This window comes from Dendrobates tinctorius, unplaced genomic scaffold (assembly GCF_039654945.1).
Source record: "Dendrobates tinctorius isolate UK_male_01 unplaced genomic scaffold, ASM3965494v1 ptg000184l, whole genome shotgun sequence".
Classification (NCBI taxonomy): domain Eukaryota; kingdom Metazoa; phylum Chordata; class Amphibia; order Anura; family Dendrobatidae; genus Dendrobates; species Dendrobates tinctorius.
In genome coordinates, this window is record NW_027361851.1 from 18,411,147 (window position 1) to 18,434,539 (window position 23,393).

At 36.1% G+C, this 23,393-nt stretch overlaps 16 non-coding genes across 16 annotated transcripts; all 16 read right to left on the reverse strand.

Annotated features, from left to right (window-relative positions):
• Positions 1-220: 220 nt before the first annotated feature.
• On the reverse strand, positions 221-303 carry TRNAL-CAG (transfer RNA leucine (anticodon CAG)). Its single transcript has one exon. It is a non-coding gene; the product is annotated as a tRNA-Leu (tRNA).
• A 1,935-nt stretch (positions 304-2,238) lies between these two features.
• Positions 2,239-2,321, reverse strand: TRNAL-CAG (transfer RNA leucine (anticodon CAG)). Its single transcript has one exon. It is a non-coding gene; the product is annotated as a tRNA-Leu (tRNA).
• A 995-nt stretch (positions 2,322-3,316) lies between these two features.
• Positions 3,317-3,389, reverse strand: TRNAF-GAA (transfer RNA phenylalanine (anticodon GAA)). The gene has a single exon. It is a non-coding gene; the product is annotated as a tRNA-Phe (tRNA).
• Positions 3,390-4,256: 867 nt separating this feature from the next.
• Positions 4,257-4,339, reverse strand: TRNAL-CAG (transfer RNA leucine (anticodon CAG)). Its single transcript has one exon. It is a non-coding gene; the product is annotated as a tRNA-Leu (tRNA).
• A 995-nt stretch (positions 4,340-5,334) lies between these two features.
• TRNAF-GAA (transfer RNA phenylalanine (anticodon GAA)) lies at positions 5,335-5,407 on the reverse strand. The gene has a single exon. It is a non-coding gene; the product is annotated as a tRNA-Phe (tRNA).
• An 867-nt stretch (positions 5,408-6,274) lies between these two features.
• TRNAL-CAG (transfer RNA leucine (anticodon CAG)) lies at positions 6,275-6,357 on the reverse strand. Its single transcript has one exon. It is a non-coding gene; the product is annotated as a tRNA-Leu (tRNA).
• A 995-nt stretch (positions 6,358-7,352) lies between these two features.
• On the reverse strand, positions 7,353-7,425 carry TRNAF-GAA (transfer RNA phenylalanine (anticodon GAA)). The gene has a single exon. It is a non-coding gene; the product is annotated as a tRNA-Phe (tRNA).
• An 867-nt stretch (positions 7,426-8,292) lies between these two features.
• On the reverse strand, positions 8,293-8,375 carry TRNAL-CAG (transfer RNA leucine (anticodon CAG)). The gene has a single exon. It is a non-coding gene; the product is annotated as a tRNA-Leu (tRNA).
• A 995-nt stretch (positions 8,376-9,370) lies between these two features.
• Positions 9,371-9,443, reverse strand: TRNAF-GAA (transfer RNA phenylalanine (anticodon GAA)). Its single transcript has one exon. It is a non-coding gene; the product is annotated as a tRNA-Phe (tRNA).
• Positions 9,444-10,310: 867 nt separating this feature from the next.
• On the reverse strand, positions 10,311-10,393 carry TRNAL-CAG (transfer RNA leucine (anticodon CAG)). Its single transcript has one exon. It is a non-coding gene; the product is annotated as a tRNA-Leu (tRNA).
• Positions 10,394-11,388: 995 nt separating this feature from the next.
• Positions 11,389-11,461, reverse strand: TRNAF-GAA (transfer RNA phenylalanine (anticodon GAA)). Its single transcript has one exon. It is a non-coding gene; the product is annotated as a tRNA-Phe (tRNA).
• Positions 11,462-12,328: 867 nt separating this feature from the next.
• On the reverse strand, positions 12,329-12,411 carry TRNAL-CAG (transfer RNA leucine (anticodon CAG)). Its single transcript has one exon. It is a non-coding gene; the product is annotated as a tRNA-Leu (tRNA).
• Positions 12,412-13,406: 995 nt separating this feature from the next.
• On the reverse strand, positions 13,407-13,479 carry TRNAF-GAA (transfer RNA phenylalanine (anticodon GAA)). Its single transcript has one exon. It is a non-coding gene; the product is annotated as a tRNA-Phe (tRNA).
• Positions 13,480-14,346: 867 nt separating this feature from the next.
• On the reverse strand, positions 14,347-14,429 carry TRNAL-CAG (transfer RNA leucine (anticodon CAG)). Its single transcript has one exon. It is a non-coding gene; the product is annotated as a tRNA-Leu (tRNA).
• A 995-nt stretch (positions 14,430-15,424) lies between these two features.
• TRNAF-GAA (transfer RNA phenylalanine (anticodon GAA)) lies at positions 15,425-15,497 on the reverse strand. Its single transcript has one exon. It is a non-coding gene; the product is annotated as a tRNA-Phe (tRNA).
• A 1,944-nt stretch (positions 15,498-17,441) lies between these two features.
• TRNAF-GAA (transfer RNA phenylalanine (anticodon GAA)) lies at positions 17,442-17,514 on the reverse strand. The gene has a single exon. It is a non-coding gene; the product is annotated as a tRNA-Phe (tRNA).
• Positions 17,515-23,393: the final 5,879 nt, after the last annotated feature.

The following is a 23,393-nucleotide window of genomic DNA, read 5'->3' on the forward strand; positions in this document are numbered from 1 at the left end:
CCTCCTCATTGACTGTCCAAAGGATTTTTCTAGTGCCAAAAGAACAACAGACATATGCACAAAAAAACCTGTTTGATGTTCCTAGAGTTCTTTTTTGAGAGGACAAATTCAGATTCACTCCAAAGACTCTCAGGAAATTTTTCAAAACCACATTACTAAGTTTTGTTTGACCTCATCTAATCAATAAATGAAGATAAAGTTTCTTGAAATTAAATGTTGATGTCAGAAGTGGGATTTGAACCCACGCCTCCAGGGAAGACTGCGAACTGAACGCAGCGCCTTAGACCGCTCGGCCATCCTGACTTCGATATGCAATTGGAACTTAACTCCTTCCATGCTAGTCAGCAGAAATGTTACCATCCCTTGTGATTAAAAACTTGTCACACCACCCCAAAAAAGTCAATAAATAACATTTTTTATATGCGTACTTTTCGTCTGCATTAATTTTTAAACCTCCATTTATTTTGTTTGGATATTAGAAATGTTAGATTTCTCACAAATGCGGTGATGCACCACATTTCTTCAGAAACTACTGTTTGGCCACACAGCAGGGCTTTGAAAGGAAGAGCCCTATTTGGGTTTTGCAATGCAGATTTTGCAGGAATACCTTGCAGATGAAATTTGCAGAGTACCAAAACAGCAGAAAACCTCCCAAAGTGACCACATTTTAGAAATTATTTTGCACAATGAGTTAATCAACACCTGCAATTACTATTGTCAGCCTATAGGTGTTTTCACTCTGAACCATCCAGCATTGCAAGTATGCCAGTTTAGTGCCCAGCTTTTGCTTGCAGAGACAAGCAACCCATACATTTTTAAGTGGGCTCTACTCACTGGAGCAATGTCAAATATGTAGATGCTTTGTCTCACCATTAAAGTAGAAACCTCCTATATTTCAAATTAAAGATGACGGACCTGTGTGGAGCTTGTGTTTTTTGCCTTTTTGACTTTGTCCACAGCATATTTTTTAAGGACATTTGTCTCAGTAATGCCTCAGTGTTTCAAAGTCAAACAAGCTGACTATAATCATTCAGCTAGTGTCTGATAAGTGCTGTCTGTTTCAGCTATCAGGTTACCTTTTAATCCTCTTACAGCTAAGTCAATCTGAAATAAAACAAAATAGAGGAAAAATTACTAAAAAACATTCATGTGTTCAAAAGGAAAAAGTTACCGTTTCTCAAATTTTTAACATTTTGTTTTCTGTAGATAGTTAAGATTTTTAGGCCTTTTGATCATGATCAGTCCATGTGCTTTGTTTAATATCTCCTTAAAATGTAAACGGTGAAGAAAAAGCATTTTGCCGAAACCCGGGATTGGACCAGGGACCTTTAGATCTTCAGTCTAACGCTCTCCCAACTGAGATATTTCGGCCATATCTATACATTTTCTGGGGGGTTTGACACTCTGCAAATGTCAAGTGTCACACCTGGAGGGATATATTATAATTTTTCATTTGACTGTTTTTTGAAGCATGATTTCTATTTGAAACGCCTTCCATTTTGCTGTACATATTTAATAACATTCATTAACTATTTGTGAATGAGTAGAAAAAGACAGCAATTTTGCCATTGAATTTTTACATTTTCAGTTTGTCTCCATGCACCAGTATAATTCTGACCCTGTGCTTCTAGAATAGGTCATGGTCGCACATAAAACACAATTTGCATGCATAATGTTACATCAAGTTTTATTTTTTATGAGATGCAAACAATTGGAGCAAAAAAGAGACAAAAATTTAGAGAAAATATTTTATTGATTGTTAAAAGTGAGACCATTTGTCCCAAAATGTGCTGAAACATGTCAGAAGGACATGGGCATTTCACATTTTTTAAACTATGATTACCTACTTGTTAAGTTTTTGTTAATTAAGTATCGTTATGGTCTATTGATGTATGAGGTGAAAACTATGAAAGTAGACTTACCAGCAAATCCGTTTCTAGATATATTTCATGACAGCACTGTAGAAGGTTGATTCCCTACCCTAATAGGGACAGAGAACACAAAGAGGTGAAATAGTCCCTCCTCATTGACTGTCCAAAGGATTTTTCTAGTGCCAAAAGAACAACAGACATATGCACAAAAAAACCTGTTTGATGTTCCTAGAGTTCTTTTTTGAGAGGACAAATTCAGATTCACTCCAAAGACTCTCAGGAAATTTTTCAAAACCACATTACTAAGTTTTGTTTGACCTCATCTAATCAATAAATGAAGATAAAGTTTCTTGAAATTAAATGTTGATGTCAGAAGTGGGATTTGAACCCACGCCTCCAGGGAAGACTGCGACCTGAACGCAGCGCCTTAGACCGCTCGGCCATCCTGACTTCGATATGCAATTGGAACTTAACTCCTTCCATGCTAGTCAGCAGAAATGTTACCATCCCTTGTGATTAAAAACTTGTCACACCACCCCAAAAAAGTCAATAAATAACATTTTTTATATGCGTACTTTTCGTCTGCATTAATTTTTAAACCTCCATTTATTTTGTTTGGATATTAGAAATGTTAGATTTCTCACAAATGCGGTGATGCACCACATTTCTTCAGAAACTACTGTTTGGCCACACAGCAGGGCTTTGAAAGGAAGAGCCCTATTTGGGTTTTGCAATGCAGATTTTGCAGGAATACCTTGCAGATGAAATTTGCAGAGTACCAAAACAGCAGAAAACCTCCCAAAGTGACCACATTTTAGAAATTATTTTGCACAATGAGTTAATCAACACCTGCAATTACTATTGTCAGCCTATAGGTGTTTTCACTCTGAACCATCCAGCATTGCAAGTATGCCAGTTTAGTGCCCAGCTTTTGCTTGCAGAGACAAGCAACCCATACATTTTTAAGTGGGCTCTAATCACTGGAGCAATGTCAAATATGTAGATGCTTTGTCTCACCATTAAAGTAGAAACCTCCTATATTTCAAATTAAAGATGACGGACCTGTGTGGAGCTTGTGTTTTTTGCCTTTTTGACTTTGTCCACAGCATATTTTTTAAGGACATTTGTCTCAGTAATGCCTCAGTGTTTCAAAGTCAAACAAGCTGACTATAATCATTCAGCTAGTGTCTGATAAGTGCTGTCTGTTTCAGCTATCAGGTTACCTTTTAATCCTCTTACAGCTAAGTCAATCTGAAATAAAACAAAATAGAGGAAAAATTACTAAAAAACATTCATGTGTTCAAAAGGAAAAAGTTACCGTTTCTCAAATTTTTAACATTTTGTTTTCTGTAGGTAGTTAAGATTTTTAGGCCTTTTGATCATGATCAGTCCATGTGCTTTGTTTAATATCTCCTTAAAATGTAAACGGTGAAGAAAAAGCATTTTGCCGAAACCCGGGATTGGACCAGGGACCTTTAGATCTTCAGTCTAACGCTCTCCCAACTGAGCTATTTCGGCCATATCTATACATTTTCTGGGGGGTTTGACACTCTGCAAATGTCAAGTGTCACACCTGGAGGGATATATTATAATTTTTCATTTGACTGTTTTTTGAAGCATGATTTCTATTTGAAACGCCTTCCATTTTGCTGTACATATTTAATAACATTCATTAACTATTTGTGAATGAGTAGAAAAAGACAGCAATTTTGCCATTGAATTTTTACATTTTCAGTTTGTCTCCATGCACCAGTATAATTCTGACCCTGTGCTTCTAGAATAGGTCATGGTCGCACATAAAACACAATTTGCATGCATAATGTTACATCAAGTTTTATTTTTTATGAGATGCAAACAATTGGAGCAAAAAAGAGACAAAAATTTAGAGAAAATATTTTATTGATTGTTAAAAGTGAGACCATTTGTCCCAAAATGTGCTGAAACATGTCAGAAGGACATGGGCATTTCACATTTTTTAAACTATGATTACCTACTTGTTAAGTTTTTGTTAATTAAGTATCGTTATGGTCTATTGATGTATGAGGTGAAAACTATGAAAGTAGACTTACCAGCAAATCCGTTTCTAGATATATTTCATGACAGCACTTTAGAAGGTTGAATCCCTACCCTAATAGGGACAGAGAACACAAAGAGGTGAAATAGTCCCTCCTCATTGACTGTCCAAAGGATTTTTCTAGTGCCAAAAGAACAACAGACATATGCACAAAAAAACCTGTTTGATGTTCCTAGAGTTCTTTTTTGAGAGGACAAATTCAGATTCACTCCAAAGACTCTCAGGAAATTTTTCAAAACCACATTACTAAGTTTTGTTTGACCTCATCTAATCAATAAATGAAGATAAAGTTTCTTGAAATTAAATGTTGATGTCAGAAGTGGGATTTGAACCCACGCCTCCAGGGAAGACTGCGAACTGAACGCAGCGCCTTAGACCGCTCGGCCATCCTGACTTCGATATGCAATTGGAACTTAACTCCTTCCATGCTAGTCAGCAGAAATGTTACCATCCCTTGTGATTAAAAACTTGTCACACCACCCCAAAAAAGTCAATAAATAACATTTTTTATATGCGTACTTTTCGTCTGCATTAATTTTTAAACCTCCATTTATTTTGTTTGGATATTAGAAATGTTAGATTTCTCACAAATGCGGTGATGCACCACATTTCTTCAGAAACTACTGTTTGGCCACACAGCAGGGCTTTGAAAGGAAGAGCCCTATTTGGGTTTTGCAATGCAGATTTTGCAGGAATACCTTGCAGATGAAATTTGCAGAGTACCAAAACAGCAGAAAACCTCCCAAAGTGACCACATTTTAGAAATTATTTTGCACAATGAGTTAATCAACACCTGCAATTACTATTGTCAGCCTATAGGTGTTTTCACTCTGAACCATCCAGCATTGCAAGTATGCCAGTTTAGTGCCCAGCTTTTGCTTGCAGAGACAAGCAACCCATACATTTTTAAGTGGGCTCTACTCACTGGAGCAATGTCAAATATGTAGATGCTTTGTCTCACCATTAAAGTAGAAACCTCCTATATTTCAAATTAAAGATGACGGACCTGTGTGGAGCTTGTGTTTTTTGCCTTTTTGACTTTGTCCACAGCATATTTTTTAAGGACATTTGTCTCAGTAATGCCTCAGTGTTTCAAAGTCAAACAAGCTGACTATAATCATTCAGCTAGTGTCTGATAAGTGCTGTCTGTTTCAGCTATCAGGTTACCTTTTAATCCTCTTACAGCTAAGTCAATCTGAAATAAAACAAAATAGAGGAAAAATTACTAAAAAACATTCATGTGTTCAAAAGGAAAAAGTTACCGTTTCTCAAATTTTTAACATTTTGTTTTCTGTAGATAGTTAAGATTTTTAGGCCTTTTGATCATGATCAGTCCATGTGCTTTGTTTAATATCTCCTTAAAATGTAAACGGTGAAGAAAAAGCATTTTGCCGAAACCCGGGATTGGACCAGGGACCTTTAGATCTTCAGTCTAACGCTCTCCCAACTGAGCTATTTCGGCCATATCTATACATTTTCTGGGGGGTTTGACACTCTGCAAATGTCAAGTGTCACACCTGGAGGGATATATTATAATTTTTCATTTGACTGTTTTTTGAAGCATGATTTCTATTTGAAACGCCTTCCATTTTGCTGTACATATTTAATAACATTCATTAACTATTTGTGAATGAGTAGAAAAAGACAGCAATTTTGCCATTGAATTTTTACATTTTCAGTTTGTCTCCATGCACCAGTATAATTCTGACCCTGTGCTTCTAGAATAGGTCATGGTCGCACATAAAACACAATTTGCATGCATAATGTTACATCAAGTTTTATTTTTTATGAGATGCAAACAATTGGAGCAAAAAAGAGACAAAAATTTAGAGAAAATATTTTATTGATTGTTAAAAGTGAGACCATTTGTCCCAAAATGTGCTGAAACATGTCAGAAGGACATGGGCATTTCACATTTTTTAAACTATGATTACCTACTTGTTAAGTTTTTGTTAATTAAGTATCGTTATGGTCTATTGATGTATGAGGTGAAAACTATGAAAGTAGACTTACCAGCAAATCCGTTTCTAGATATATTTCATGACAGCACTTTAGAAGGTTGAATCCCTACCCTAATAGGGACAGAGAACACAAAGAGGTGAAATAGTCCCTCCTCATTGACTGTCCAAAGGATTTTTCTAGTGCCAAAAGAACAACAGACATATGCACAAAAAAACCTGTTTGATGTTCCTAGAGTTCTTTTTTGAGAGGACAAATTCAGATTCACTCCAAAGACTCTCAGGAAATTTTTCAAAACCACATTACTAAGTTTTGTTTGACCTCATCTAATCAATAAATGAAGATAAAGTTTCTTGAAATTAAATGTTGATGTCAGAAGTGGGATTTGAACCCACGCCTCCAGGGAAGACTGCGAACTGAACACAGCGCCTTAGACCGCTCGGCCATCCTGACTTCGATATGCAATTGGAACTTAACTCCTTCCATGCTAGTCAGCAGAAATGTTACCATCCCTTGTGATTAAAAACTTGTCACACCACCCCAAAAAAGTCAATAAATAACATTTTTTATATGCGTACTTTTCGTCTGCATTAATTTTTAAACCTCCATTTATTTTGTTTGGATATTAGAAATGTTAGATTTCTCACAAATGCGGTGATGCACCACATTTCTTCAGAAACTACTGTTTGGCCACACAGCAGGGCTTTGAAAGGAAGAGCCCTATTTGGGTTTTGCAATGCAGATTTTGCAGGAATACCTTGCAGATGAAATTTGCAGAGTACCAAAACAGCAGAAAACCTCCCAAAGTGACCACATTTTAGAAATTATTTTGCACAATGAGTTAATCAACACCTGCAATTACTATTGTCAGCCTATAGGTGTTTTCACTCTGAACCATCCAGCATTGCAAGTATGCCAGTTTAGTGCCCAGCTTTTGCTTGCAGAGACAAGCAACCCATACATTTTTAAGTGGGCTCTACTCACTGGAGCAATGTCAAATATGTAGATGCTTTGTCTCACCATTAAAGTAGAAACCTCCTATATTTCAAATTAAAGATGACGGACCTGTGTGGAGCTTGTGTTTTTTGCCTTTTTGACTTTGTCCACAGCATATTTTTTAAGGACATTTGTCTCAGTAATGCCTCAGTGTTTCAAAGTCAAACAAGCTGACTATAATCATTCAGCTAGTGTCTGATAAGTGCTGTCTGTTTCAGCTATCAGGTTACCTTTTAATCCTCTTACAGCTAAGTCAATCTGAAATAAAACAAAATAGAGGAAAAATTACTAAAAAACATTCATGTGTTCAAAAGGAAAAAGTTACCGTTTCTCAAATTTTTAACATTTTGTTTTCTGTAGATAGTTAAGATTTTTAGGCCTTTTGATCATGATCAGTCCATGTGCTTTGTTTAATATCTCCTTAAAATGTAAACGGTGAAGAAAAAGCATTTTGCCGAAACCCGGGATTGGACCAGGGACCTTTAGATCTTCAGTCTAACGCTCTCCCAACTGAGCTATTTCGGCCATATCTATACATTTGCTGGGGGGTTTGACACTCTGCAAATGTCAAGTGTCACACCTGGAGGGATATATTATAATTTTTCATTTGACTGTTTTTTGAAGCATGATTTCTATTTGAAACGCCTTCCATTTTGCTGTACATATTTAATAACATTCATTAACTATTTGTGAATGAGTAGAAAAAGACAGCAATTTTGCCATTGAATTTTTACATTTTCAGTTTGTCTCCATGCACCAGTATAATTCTGACCCTGTGCTTCTAGAATAGGTCATGGTCGCACATAAAACACAATTTGCATGCATAATGTTACATCAAGTTTTATTTTTTATGAGATGCAAACAATTGGAGCAAAAAAGAGACAAAAATTTAGAGAAAATATTTTATTGATTGTTAAAAGTGAGACCATTTGTCCCAAAATGTGCTGAAACATGTCAGAAGGACATGGGCATTTCACATTTTTTAAACTATGATTACCTACTTGTTAAGTTTTTGTTAATTAAGTATCGTTATGGTCTATTGATGTATGAGGTGAAAACTATGAAAGTAGACTTACCAGCAAATCCGTTTCTAGATATATTTCATGACAGCACTTTAGAAGGTTGAATCCCTACCCTAATAGGGACAGAGAACACAAAGAGGTGAAATAGTCCCTCCTCATTGACTGTCCAAAGGATTTTTCTAGTGCCAAAAGAACAACAGACATATGCACAAAAAAACCTGTTTGATGTTCCTAGAGTTCTTTTTTGAGAGGACAAATTCAGATTCACTCCAAAGACTCTCAGGAAATTTTTCAAAACCACATTACTAAGTTTTGTTTGACCTCATCTAATCAATAAATGAAGATAAAGTTTCTTGAAATTAAATGTTGATGTCAGAAGTGGGATTTGAACCCACGCCTCCAGGGAAGACTGCGAACTGAACGCAGCGCCTTAGACCGCTCGGCCATCCTGACTTCGATATGCAATTGGAACTTAACTCCTTCCATGCTAGTCAGCAGAAATGTTACCATCCCTTGTGATTAAAAACTTGTCACACCACCCCAAAAAAGTCAATAAATAACATTTTTTATATGCGTACTTTTCGTCTGCATTAATTTTTAAACCTCCATTTATTTTGTTTGGATATTAGAAATGTTAGATTTCTCACAAATGCGGTGATGCACCACATTTCTTCAGAAACTACTGTTTGGCCACACAGCAGGGCTTTGAAAGGAAGAGCCCTATTTGGGTTTTGCAATGCAGATTTTGCAGGAATACCTTGCAGATGAAATTTGCAGAGTACCAAAACAGCAGAAAACCTCCCAAAGTGACCACATTTTAGAAATTATTTTGCACAATGAGTTAATCAACACCTGCAATTACTATTGTCAGCCTATAGGTGTTTTCACTCTGAACCATCCAGCATTGCAAGTATGCCAGTTTAGTGCCCAGCTTTTGCTTGCAGAGACAAGCAACCCATACATTTTTAAGTGGGCTCTACTCACTGGAGCAATGTCAAATATGTAGATGCTTTGTCTCACCATTAAAGTAGAAACCTCCTATATTTCAAATTAAAGATGACGGACCTGTGTGGAGCTTGTGTTTTTTGCCTTTTTGACTTTGTCCACAGCATATTTTTTAAGGACATTTGTCTCAGTAATGCCTCAGTGTTTCAAAGTCAAACAAGCTGACTATAATCATTCAGCTAGTGTCTGATAAGTGCTGTCTGTTTCAGCTATCAGGTTACCTTTTAATCCTCTTACAGCTAAGTCAATCTGAAATAAAACAAAATAGAGGAAAAATTACTAAAAAACATTCATGTGTTCAAAAGGAAAAAGTTACCGTTTCTCAAATTTTTAACATTTTGTTTTCTGTAGATAGTTAAGATTTTTAGGCCTTTTGATCATGATCAGTCCATGTGCTTTGTTTAATATCTCCTTAAAATGTAAACGGTGAAGAAAAAGCATTTTGCCGAAACCCGGGATTGGACCAGGGACCTTTAGATCTTCAGTCTAACGCTCTCCCAACTGAGCTATTTCGGCCATATCTATACATTTTCTGGGGGGTTTGACACTCTGCAAATGTCAAGTGTCACACCTGGAGGGATATATTATAATTTTTCATTTGACTGTTTTTTGAAGCATGATTTCTATTTGAAACGCCTTCCATTTTGCTGTACATATTTAATAACATTCATTAACTATTTGTGAATGAGTAGAAAAAGACAGCAATTTTGCCATTGAATTTTTACATTTTCAGTTTGTCTCCATGCACCAGTATAATTCTGACCCTGTGCTTCTAGAATAGGTCATGGTCGCACATAAAACACAATTTGCATGCATAATGTTACATCAAGTTTTATTTTTTATGAGATGCAAACAATTGGAGCAAAAAAGAGACAAAAATTTAGAGAAAATATTTTATTGATTGTTAAAAGTGAGACCATTTGTCCCAAAATGTGCTGAAACATGTCAGAAGGACATGGGCATTTCACATTTTTTAAACTATGATTACCTACTTGTTAAGTTTTTGTTAATTAAGTATCGTTATGGTCTATTGATGTATGAGGTGAAAACTATGAAAGTAGACTTACCAGCAAATCCGTTTCTAGATATATTTCATGACAGCACTTTAGAAGGTTGAATCCCTACCCTAATAGGGACAGAGAACACAAAGAGGTGAAATAGTCCCTCCTCATTGACTGTCCAAAGGATTTTTCTAGTGCCAAAAGAACAACAGACATATGCACAAAAAAACCTGTTTGATGTTCCTAGAGTTCTTTTTTGAGAGGACAAATTCAGATTCACTCCAAAGACTCTCAGGAAATTTTTCAAAACCACATTACTAAGTTTTGTTTGACCTCATCTAATCAATAAATGAAGATAAAGTTTCTTGAAATTAAATGTTGATGTCAGAAGTGGGATTTGAACCCACGCCTCCAGGGAAGACTGCGAACTGAACGCAGCGCCTTAGACCGCTCGGCCATCCTGACTTCGATATGCAATTGGAACTTAACTCCTTCCATGCTAGTCAGCAGAAATGTTACCATCCCTTGTGATTAAAAACTTGTCACACCACCCCAAAAAAGTCAATAAATAACATTTTTTATATGCGTACTTTTCGTCTGCATTAATTTTTAAACCTCCATTTATTTTGTTTGGATATTAGAAATGTTAGATTTCTCACAAATGCGGTGATGCACCACATTTCTTCAGAAACTACTGTTTGGCCACACAGCAGGGCTTTGAAAGGAAGAGCCCTATTTGGGTTTTGCAATGCAGATTTTGCAGGAATACCTTGCAGATGAAATTTGCAGAGTACCAAAACAGCAGAAAACCTCCCAAAGTGACCACATTTTAGAAATTATTTTGCACAATGAGTTAATCAACACCTGCAATTACTATTGTCAGCCTATAGGTGTTTTCACTCTGAACCATCCAGCATTGCAAGTATGCCAGTTTAGTGCCCAGCTTTTGCTTGCAGAGACAAGCAACCCATACATTTTTAAGTGGGCTCTACTCACTGGAGCAATGTCAAATATGTAGATGCTTTGTCTCACCATTAAAGTAGAAACCTCCTATATTTCAAATTAAAGATGACGGACCTGTGTGGAGCTTGTGTTTTTTGCCTTTTTGACTTTGTCCACAGCATATTTTTTAAGGACATTTGTCTCAGTAATGCCTCAGTGTTTCAAAGTCAAACAAGCTGACTATAATCATTCAGCTAGTGTCTGATAAGTGCTGTCTGTTTCAGCTATCAGGTTACCTTTTAATCCTCTTACAGCTAAGTCAATCTGAAATAAAACAAAATAGAGGAAAAATTACTAAAAAACATTCATGTGTTCAAAAGGAAAAAGTTACCGTTTCTCAAATTTTTAACATTTTGTTTTCTGTAGATAGTTAAGATTTTTAGGCCTTTTGATCATGATCAGTCCATGTGCTTTGTTTAATATCTCCTTAAAATGTAAACGGTGAAGAAAAAGCATTTTGCCGAAACCCGGGATTGGACCAGGGACCTTTAGATCTTCAGTCTAACGCTCTCCCAACTGAGCTATTTCGGCCATATCTATACATTTGCTGGGGGGTTTGACACTCTGCAAATGTCAAGTGTCACACCTGGAGGGATATATTATAATTTTTCATTTGACTGTTTTTTGAAGCATGATTTCTATTTGAAACGCCTTCCATTTTGCTGTACATATTTAATAACATTCATTAACTATTTGTGAATGAGTAGAAAAAGACAGCAATTTTGCCATTGAATTTTTACATTTTCAGTTTGTCTCCATGCACCAGTATAATTCTGACCCTGTGCTTCTAGAATAGGTCATGGTCGCACATAAAACACAATTTGCATGCATAATGTTACATCAAGTTTTATTTTTTATGAGATGCAAACAATTGGAGCAAAAAAGAGACAAAAATTTAGAGAAAATATTTTATTGATTGTTAAAAGTGAGACCATTTGTCCCAAAATGTGCTGAAACATGTCAGAAGGACATGGGCATTTCACATTTTTTAAACTATGATTACCTACTTGTTAAGTTTTTGTTAATTAAGTATCATTATGGTCTATTGATGTATGAGGTGAAAACTATGAAAGTAGACTTACCAGCAAATCCGTTTCTAGATATATTTCATGACAGCACTGTAGAAGGTTGATTCCCTACCCTAATAGGGACAGAGAACACAAAGAGGTGAAATAGTCCCTCCTCATTGACTGTCCAAAGGATTTTTCTAGTGCCAAAAGAACAACAGACATATGCACAAAAAAACCTGTTTGATGTTCCTAGAGTTCTTTTTTGAGAGGACAAATTCAGATTCACTCCAAAGACTCTCAGGAAATTTTTCAAAACCACATTACTAAGTTTTGTTTGACCTCATCTAATCAATAAATGAAGATAAAGTTTCTTGAAATTAAATGTTGATGTCAGAAGTGGGATTTGAACCCACGCCTCCAGGGAAGACTGCGGACTGAACGCAGCGCCTTAGACCGCTCGGCCATCCTGACTTCGATATGCAATTGGAACTTAACTCCTTCCATGCTAGTCAGCAGAAATGTTACCATCCCTTGTGATTAAAAACTTGTCACACCACCCCAAAAAAGTCAATAAATAACATTTTTTATATGCGTACTTTTCGTCTGCATTAATTTTTAAACCTCCATTTATTTTGTTTGGATATTAGAAATGTTAGATTTCTCACAAATGCGGTGATGCACCACATTTCTTCAGAAACTACTGTTTGGCCACACAGCAGGGCTTTGAAAGGAAGAGCCCTATTTGGGTTTTGCAATGCAGATTTTGCAGAAATACCTTGCAGATGAAATTTGCAGAGTACCAAAACAGCAGAAAACCTCCCAAAGTGACCACATTTTAGAAATTATTTTGCACAATGAGTTAATCAACACCTGCAATTACTATTGTCAGCCTATAGGTGTTTTCACTCTGAACCATCCAGCATTGCAAGTATGCCAGTTTAGTGCCCAGCTTTTGCTTGCAGAGACAAGCAACCCATACATTTTTAAGTGGGCTCTACTCACTGGAGCAATGTCAAATATGTAGATGCTTTGTCTCACCATTAAAGTAGAAACCTCCTATATTTCAAATTAAAGATGACGGACCTGTGTGGAGCTTGTGTTTTTTGCCTTTTTGACTTTGTCCACAGCATATTTTTTAAGGACATTTGTCTCAGTAATGCCTCAGTGTTTCAAAGTCAAACAAGCTGACTATAATCATTCAGCTAGTGTCTGATAAGTGCTGTCTGTTTCAGCTATCAGGTTACCTTTTAATCCTCTTACAGCTAAGTCAATCTGAAATAAAACAAAATAGAGGAAAAATTACTAAAAAACATTCATGTGTTCAAAAGGAAAAAGTTACCGTTTCTCAAATTTTTAACATTTTGTTTTCTGTAGATAGTTAAGATTTTTAGGCCTTTTGATCATGATCAGTCCATGTGCTTTGTTTAATATCTCCTTAAAATGTAAACGGTGAAGAAAAAGCATTTTGCCGAAACCCGGGATTGGACCAGGGACCTTTAGATCTTCAGTCTAACGCTCTCCCAACTGAGCTATTTCGGCCATATCTATACATTTGCTGGGGGGTTTGACACTCTGCAAATGTCAAGTGTCACACCTGGAGGGATATATTATAATTTTTCATTTGACTGTTTTTTGAAGCATGATTTCTATTTGAAACGCCTTCCATTTTGCTGTACATATTTAATAACATTCATTAACTATTTGTGAATGAGTAGAAAAAGACAGCAATTTTGCCATTGAATTTTTACATTTTCAGTTTGTCTCCATGCACCAGTATAATTCTGACCCTGTGCTTCTAGAATAGGTCATGGTCGCACATAAAACACAATTTGCATGCATAATGTTACATCAAGTTTTATTTTTTATGAGATGCAAACAATTGGAGCAAAAAAGAGACAAAAATTTAGAGAAAATATTTTATTGATTGTTAAAAGTGAGACCATTTGTCCCAAAATGTGCTGAAACATGTCAGAAGGACATGGGCATTTCACATTTTTTAAACTATGATTACCTACTTGTTAAGTTTTTGTTAATTAAGTATCATTATGGTCTATTGATGTATGAGGTGAAAACTATGAAAGTAGACTTACCAGCAAATCCGTTTCTAGATATATTTCATGACAGCACTGTAGAAGGTTGATTCCCTACCCTAATAGGGACAGAGAACACAAAGAGGTGAAATAGTCCCTCCTCATTGACTGTCCAAAGGATTTTTCTAGTGCCAAAAGAACAACAGACATATGCACAAAAAAACCTGTTTGATGTTCCTAGAGTTCTTTTTTGAGAGGACAAATTCAGATTCACTCCAAAGACTCTCAGGAAATTTTTCAAAACCACATTACTAAGTTTTGTTTGACCTCATCTAATCAATAAATGAAGATAAAGTTTCTTGAAATTAAATGTTGATGTCAGAAGTGGGATTTGAACCCACGCCTCCAGGGAAGACTGCGAACTGAACGCAGCGCCTTAGACCGCTCGGCCATCCTGACTTCGATATGCAATTGGAACTTAACTCCTTCCATGCTAGTCAGCAGAAATGTTACCATCCCTTGTGATTAAAAACTTGTCACACCACCCCAAAAAAGTCAATAAATAACATTTTTTATATGCGTACTTTTCGTCTGCATTAATTTTTAAACCTCCATTTATTTTGTTTGGATATTAGAAATGTTAGATTTCTCACAAATGCGGTGATGCACCACATTTCTTCAGAAACTACTGTTTGGCCACACAGCAGGGCTTTGAAAGGAAGAGCCCTATTTGGGTTTTGCAATGCAGATTTTGCAGAAATACCTTGCAGATGAAATTTGCAGAGTACCAAAACAGCAGAAAACCTCCCAAAGTGACCACATTTTAGAAATTATTTTGCACAATGAGTTAATCAACACCTGCAATTACTATTGTCAGCCTATAGGTGTTTTCACTCTGAACCATCCAGCATTGCAAGTATGCCAGTTTAGTGCCCAGCTTTTGCTTGCAGAGACAAGCAACCCATACATTTTTAAGTGGGCTCTACTCACTGGAGCAATGTCAAATATGTAGATGCTTTGTCTCACCATTAAAGTAGAAACCTCCTATATTTCAAATTAAAGATGACGGACCTGTGTGGAGCTTGTGTTTTTTGCCTTTTTGACTTTGTCCACAGCATATTTTTTAAGGACATTTGTCTCAGTAATGCCTCAGTGTTTCAAAGTCAAACAAGCTGACTATAATCATTCAGCTAGTGTCTGATAAGTGCTGTCTGTTTCAGCTATCAGGTTACCTTTTAATCCTCTTACAGCTAAGTCAATCTGAAATAAAACAAAATAGAGGAAAAATTACTAAAAAACATTCATGTGTTCAAAAGGAAAAAGTTACCGTTCCTCAAATTTTTAACATTTTGTTTTCTGTAGATAGTTAAGATTTTTAGGCCTTTTGATCATGATCAGTCCATGTGCTTTGTTTAATATCTCCTTAAAATGTAAACGGTGAAGAAAAAGCATTTTGCCGAAACCCGGGATTGGACCAGGGACCTTTAGATCTTCAGTCTAACGCTCTCCCAACTGAGCTATTTCGGCCATATCTATACATTTGCTGGGGGGTTTGACACTCTGCAAATGTCAAGTGTCACACCTGGAGGGATATATTATAATTTTTCATTTGACTGTTTTTTGAAGCATGATTTCTATTTGAAACGCCTTCCATTTTGCTGTACATATTTAATAACATTCATTAACTATTTGTGAATGAGTAGAAAAAGACAGCAATTTTGCCATTGAATTTTTACATTTTCAGTTTGTCTCCATGCACCAGTATAATTCTGACCCTGTGCTTCTAGAATAGGTCATGGTCGCACATAAAACACAATTTGCATGCATAATGTTACATCAAGTTTTATTTTTTATGAGATGCAAACAATTGGAGCAAAAAAGAGACAAAAATTTAGAGAAAATATTTTATTGATTGTTAAAAGTGAGACCATTTGTCCCAAAATGTGCTGAAACATGTCAGAAGGACATGGGCATTTCACATTTTTTAAACTATGATTACCTACTTGTTAAGTTTTTGTTAATTAAGTATCGTTATGGTCTATTGATGTATGAGGTGAAAACTATGAAAGTAGACTTACCAGCAAATCCGTTTCTAGATATATTTCATGACAGCACTGTAGAAGGTTGATTCCCTACCCTAATAGGGACAGAGAACACAAAGAGGTGAAATAGTCCCTCCTCATTGACTGTCCAAAGGATTTTTCTAGTGCCAAAAGAACAACAGACATATGCAAAAAAAACCTGTTTGATGTTCCTAGAGTTCTTTTTTGAGAGGACAAATTCAGATTCACTCCAAAGACTCTCAGGAAATTTTTCAAAACCACATTACTAAGTTTTGTTTGACCTCATCTAATCAATAAATGAAGATAAAGTTTCTTGAAATTAAATGTTGCTGTCAGAAGTGGGATTTGAACCCACGCCTCCAGGGAAGACAGCGAACTGAACGCAGCGCCTTAGACCGCTCGGCCATCCTGACTTCGATATGCAATTGGAACTTAACTCCTTCCATGCTAGTCAGCAGAAATGTTACCATCCCTTGTGATTAAAAACTTGTCACACCACCCCAAAAAAGTCAATAAATAACATTTTTTATATGCGTACTTTTCGTCTGCATTAATTTTTAAACCTCCATTTATTTTGTTTGGATATTAGAAATGTTAGATTTCTCACAAATGCGGTGATGCACCACATTTCTTCAGAAACTACTGTTTGGCCACACAGCAGGGCTTTGAAAGGAAGAGCCCTATTTGGGTTTTGCAATGCAGATTTTGCAGGAATACCTTGCAGATGAAATTTGCAGAGTACCAAAACAGCAGAAAACCTCCCAAAGTGACCACATTTTAGAAATTATTTTGCACAATGAGTTAATCAACACCTGCAATTACTATTGTCAGCCTATAGGTGTTTTCACTCTGAACCATCCAGCATTGCAAGTATGTCAGTTTAGTGCCCAGCTTTTGCTTGCAGAGACAAGCAACCCATACATTTTTAAGTGGGCTCTACTCACTGGAGCAATGTCAAATATGTAGATGCTTTGTCTCACCATTAAAGTAGAAACCTCCTATATTTCAAATTAAAGATGACGGACCTGTGTGGAGCTTGTGTTTTTTGCCTTTTTGACTTTGTCCACAGCATATTTTTTAAGGACATTTGTCTCAGTAATGCCTCAGTGTTTCAAAGTCAAACAAGCTGACTATAATCATTCAGCTAGTGTCTGATAAGTGCTGTCTGTTTCAGCTATCAGGTTACCTTTTAATCCTCTTACAGCTAAGTCAATCTGAAATAAAACAAAATAGAGGAAAAATTACTAAAAAACATTCATGTGTTCAAAAGGAAAAAGTTACCGTTTCTCAAATTTTTAACATTTTGTTTTCTGTAGATAGTTAAGATTTTTAGGCCTTTTGATCATGATCAGTCCATGTGCTTTGTTTAATATCTCCTTAAAATGTAAACGGTGAAGAAAAAGCATTTTGCCGAAACCCGGGATTGGACCAGGGACCTTTAGATCTTCAGTCTAAAGCTCTCCCAACTGAGCTATTTCGGCCATATCTATACATTTGCTGGGGGGTTTGACACTCTGCAAATGTCAAGTGTCACACCTGGAGGGATATATTATAATTTTTCATTTGACTGTTTTTTGAAGCATGATTTCTATTTGAAACGCCTTCCATTTTGCTGTACATATTTAATAACATTCATTAACTATTTGTGAATGAGTAGAAAAAGACAGCAATTTTGCCATTGAATTTTTACATTTTCAGTTTGTCTCCATGCACCAGTATAATTCTGACCCTGTGCTTCTAGAATAGGTCATGGTCGCACATAAAACACAATTTGCATGCATAATGTTACATCAAGTTTTATTTTTTATGAGATGCAAACAATTGGAGCAAAAAAGAGACAAAAATTTAGAGAAAATATTTTATTGATTGTTAAAAGTGAGACCATTTGTCCCAAAATGTGCTGAAACATGTCAGAAGGACATGGGCATTTCACATTTTTTAAACTATGATTACCTACTTGTTAAGTTTTTGTTAATTAAGTATCGTTATGGTCTATTGATGTATGAGGTGAAAACTATGAAAGTAGACTTACCAGCAAATCCGTTTCTAGATATATTTCATGACAGCACTGTAGAAGGTTGATTCCCTACCCTAATAGGGACAGAGAACACAAAGAGGTGAAATAGTCCCTCCTCATTGACTGTCCAAAGGATTTTTCTAGTGCCAAAAGAACAACAGACATATGCAAAAAAAACCTGTTTGATGTTCCTAGAGTTCTTTTTTGAGAGGACAAATTCAGATTCACTCCAAAGACTCTCAGGAAATTTTTCAAAACCACATTACTAAGTTTTGTTTGACCTCATCTAATCAATAAATGAAGATAAAGTTTCTTGAAATTAAATGTTGCTGTCAGAAGTGGGATTTGAACCCACGCCTCCAGGGAAGACAGCGAACTGAACGCAGCGCCTTAGACCGCTCGGCCATCCTGACTTCGATATGCAATTGGAACTTAACTCCTTCCATGCTAGTCAGCAGAAATGTTACCATCCCTTGTGATTAAAAACTTGTCACACCACCCCAAAAAAGTCAATAAATAACATTTTTTATATGCGTACTTTTCGTCTGCATTAATTTTTAAACCTCCATTTATTTTGTTTGGATATTAGAAATGTTAGATTTCTCACAAATGCGGTGATGCACCACATTTCTTCAGAAACTACTGTTTGGCCACACAGCAGGGCTTTGAAAGGAAGAGCCCTATTTGGGTTTTGCAATGCAGATTTTGCAGGAATACCTTGCAGATGAAATTTGCAGAGTACCAAAACAGCAGAAAACCTCCCAAAGTGACCACATTTTAGAAATTATTTTGCACAATGAGTTAATCAACACCTGCAATTACTATTGTCAGCCTATAGGTGTTTTCACTCTGAACCATCCAGCATTGCAAGTATGTCAGTTTAGTGCCCAGCTTTTGCTTGCAGAGACAAGCAACCCATACATTTTTAAGTGGGCTCTACTCACTGGAGCAATGTCAAATATGTAGATGCTTTGTCTCACCATTAAAGTAGAAACCTCCTATATTTCAAATTAAAGATGACGGACCTGTGTGGAGCTTGTGTTTTTTGCCTTTTTGACTTTGTCCACAGCATATTTTTTAAGGACATTTGTCTCAGTAATGCCTCAGTGTTTCAAAGTCAAACAAGCTGACTATAATCATTCAGCTAGTGTCTGATAAGTGCTGTCTGTTTCAGCTATCAGGTTACCTTTTAATCCTCTTACAGCTAAGTCAATCTGAAATAAAACAAAATAGAGGAAAAATTACTAAAAAACATTCATGTGTTCAAAAGGAAAAAGTTACCGTTTCTCAAATTTTTAACATTTTGTTTTCTGTAGATAGTTAAGATTTTTAGGCCTTTTGATCATGATCAGTCCATGTGCTTTGTTTAATATCTCCTTAAAATGTAAACGGTGAAGAAAAAGCATTTTGCCGAAACCCGGGATTGGACCAGGGACCTTTAGATCTTCAGTCTAACGCTCTCCCAACTGAGCTATTTCAGCCATATCTATACATTTTCTGGGGGGTTTGACACTCTGCAAATGTCAAGTGTCACACCTGGAGGGATATATTATAATTTTTCATTTGACTGTTTTTTGAAGCATGATTTCTATTTGAAACGCCTTCCATTTTGCTGTACATATTTAATAACATTCATTAACTATTTGTGAATGAGTAGAAAAAGACAGCAATTTTGCCATTGAATTTTTACATTTTCAGTTTGTCTCCATGCACCAGTATAATTCTGACCCTGTGCTTCTAGAATAGGTCATGGTCGCACATAAAACACAATTTGCATGCATAATGTTACATCAAGTTTTATTTTTTATGAGATGCAAACAATTGGAGCAAAAAAGAGACAAAAATTTAGAGAAAATATTTTATTGATTGTTAAAAGTGAGACCATTTGTCCCAAAATGTGCTGAAACATGTCAGAAGGACATGGGCATTTCACATTTTTTAAACTATGATTACCTACTTGTTAAGTTTTTGTTAATTAAGTATCGTTATGGTCTATTGATGTATGAGGTGAAAACTATGAAAGTAGACTTACCAGCAAATCCGTTTCTAGATATATTTCATGACAGCACTTTAGAAGGTTGAATCCCTACCCTAATAGGGACAGAGAACACAAAGAGGTGAAATAGTCCCTCCTCATTGACTGTCCAAAGGATTTTTCTAGTGCCAAAAGAACAACAGACATATGCACAAAAAAACCTGTTTGATGTTCCTAGAGTTCTTTTTTGAGAGGACAAATTCAGATTCACTCCAAAGACTCTCAGGAAATTTTTCAAAACCACATTACTAAGTTTTGTTTGACCTCATCTAATCAATAAATGAAGATAAAGTTTCTTGAAATTAAATGTTGCTGTCAGAAGTGGGATTTGAACCCACGCCTCCAGGGAAGACAGCGAACTGAACGCAGCGCCTTAGACCGCTCGGCCATCCTGACTTCGATATGCAATTGGAACTTAACTCCTTCCATGCTAGTCAGCAGAAATGTTACCATCCCTTGTGATTAAAAACTTGTCACACCACCCCAAAAAAGTCAATAAATAACATTTTTTATATGCGTACTTTTCGTCTGCATTAATTTTTAAACCTCCATTTATTTTGTTTGGATATTAGAAATGTTAGATTTCTCACAAATGCGGTGATGCACCACATTTCTTCAGAAACTACTGTTTGGCCACACAGCAGGGCTTTGAAAGGAAGAGCCCTATTTGGGTTTTGCAATGCAGATTTTGCAGGAATACCTTGCAGATGAAATTTGCAGAGTACCAAAACAGCAGAAAACCTCCCAAAGTGACCACATTTTAGAAATTATTTTGCACAATGAGTTAATCAACACCTGCAATTACTATTGTCAGCCTATAGGTGTTTTCACTCTGAACCATCCAGCATTGCAAGTATGTCAGTTTAGTGCCCAGCTTTTGCTTGCAGAGACAAGCAACCCATACATTTTTAAGTGGGCTCTACTCACTGGAGCAATGTCAAATATGTAGATGCTTTGTCTCACCATTAAAGTAGAAACCTCCTATATTTCAAATTAAAGATGACGGACCTGTGTGGAGCTTGTGTTTTTTGCCTTTTTGACTTTGTCCACAGCATATTTTTTAAGGACATTTGTCTCAGTAATGCCTCAGTGTTTCAAAGTCAAACAAGCTGACTATAATCATTCAGCTAGTGTCTGATAAGTGCTGTCTGTTTCAGCTATCAGGTTACCTTTTAATCCTCTTACAGCTAAGTCAATCTGAAATAAAACAAAATAGAGGAAAAATTACTAAAAAACATTCATGTGTTCAAAAGGAAAAAGTTACCGTTTCTCAAATTTTTAACATTTTGTTTTCTGTAGATAGTTAAGATTTTTAGGCCTTTTGATCATGATCAGTCCATGTGCTTTGTTTAATATCTCCTTAAAATGTAAACGGTGAAGAAAAAGCATTTTGCCGAAACCCGGGATTGGACCAGGGACCTTTAGATCTTCAGTCTAACGCTCTCCCAACTGAGCTATTTCAGCCATATCTATACATTTTCTGGGGGGTTTGACACTCTGCAAATGTCAAGTGTCACACCTGGAGGGATATATTATAATTTTTCATTTGACTGTTTTTTGAAGCATGATTTCTATTTGAAACGCCTTCCATTTTGCTGTACATATTTAATAACATTCATTAACTATTTGTGAATGAGTAGAAAAAGACAGCAATTTTGCCATTGAATTTTTACATTTTCAGTTTGTCTCCATGCACCAGTATAATTCTGACCCTGTGCTTCTAGAATAGGTCATGGTCGCACATAAAACACAATTTGCATGCATAATGTTACATCAAGTTTTATTTTTTATGAGATGCAAACAATTGGAGCAAAAAAGAGACAAAAATTTAGAGAAAATATTTTATTGATTGTTAAAAGTGAGACCATTTGTCCCAAAATGTGCTGAAACATGTCAGAAGGACATGGGCATTTCACATTTTTTAAACTATGATTACCTACTTGTTAAGTTTTTGTTAATTAAGTATCGTTATGGTCTATTGATGTATGAGGTGAAAACTATGAAAGTAGACTTACCAGCAAATCCGTTTCTAGATATATTTCATGACAGCACTTTAGAAGGTTGAATCCCTACCCTAATAGGGACAGAGAACACAAAGAGGTGAAATAGTCCCTCCTCATTGACTGTCCAAAGGATTTTTCTAGTGCCAAAAGAACAACAGACATATGCACAAAAAAACCTGTTTGATGTTCCTAGAGTTCTTTTTTGAGAGGACAAATTCAGATTCACTCCAAAGACTCTCAGGAAATTTTTCAAAACCACATTACTAAGTTTTGTTTGACCTCATCTAATCAATAAATGAAGATAAAGTTTCTTGAAATTAAATGTTGCTGTCAGAAGTGGGATTTGAACCCACGCCTCCAGGGAAGACAGCGAACTGAACGCAGCGCCTTAGACCGCTCGGCCATCCTGACTTCGATATGCAATTGGAACTTAACTCCTTCCATGCTAGTCAGCAGAAATGTTACCATCCCTTGTGATTAAAAACTTGTCACACCACCCCAAAAAAGTCAATAAATAACATTTTTTATATGCGTACTTTTCGTCTGCATTAATTTTTAAACCTCCATTTATTTTGTTTGGATATTAGAAATGTTAGATTTCTCACAAATGCGGTGATGCACCACATTTCTTCAGAAACTACTGTTTGGCCACACAGCAGGGCTTTGAAAGGAAGAGCCCTATTTGGGTTTTGCAATGCAGATTTTGCAGGAATACCTTGCAGATGAAATTTGCAGAGTACCAAAACAGCAGAAAACCTCCCAAAGTGACCACATTTTAGAAATTATTTTGCACAATGAGTTAATCAACACCTGCAATTACTATTGTCAGCCTATAGGTGTTTTCACTCTGAACCATCCAGCATTGCAAGTATGTCAGTTTAGTGCCCAGCTTTTGCTTGCAGAGACAAGCAACCCATACATTTTTAAGTGGGCTCTACTCACTGGAGCAATGTCAAATATGTAGATGCTTTGTCTCACCATTAAAGTAGAAACCTCCTATATTTCAAATTAAAGATGACGGACCTGTGTGGAGCTTGTGTTTTTTGCCTTTTTGACTTTGTCCACAGCATATTTTTTAAGGACATTTGTCTCAGTAATGCCTCAGTGTTTCAAAGTCAAACAAGCTGACTATAATCATTCAGCTAGTGTCTGATAAGTGCTGTCTGTTTCAGCTATCAGGTTACCTTTTAATCCTCTTACAGCTAAGTCAATCTGAAATAAAACAAAATAGAGGAAAAATTACTAAAAAACATTCATGTGTTCAAAAGGAAAAAGTTACCGTTTCTCAAATTTTTAACATTTTGT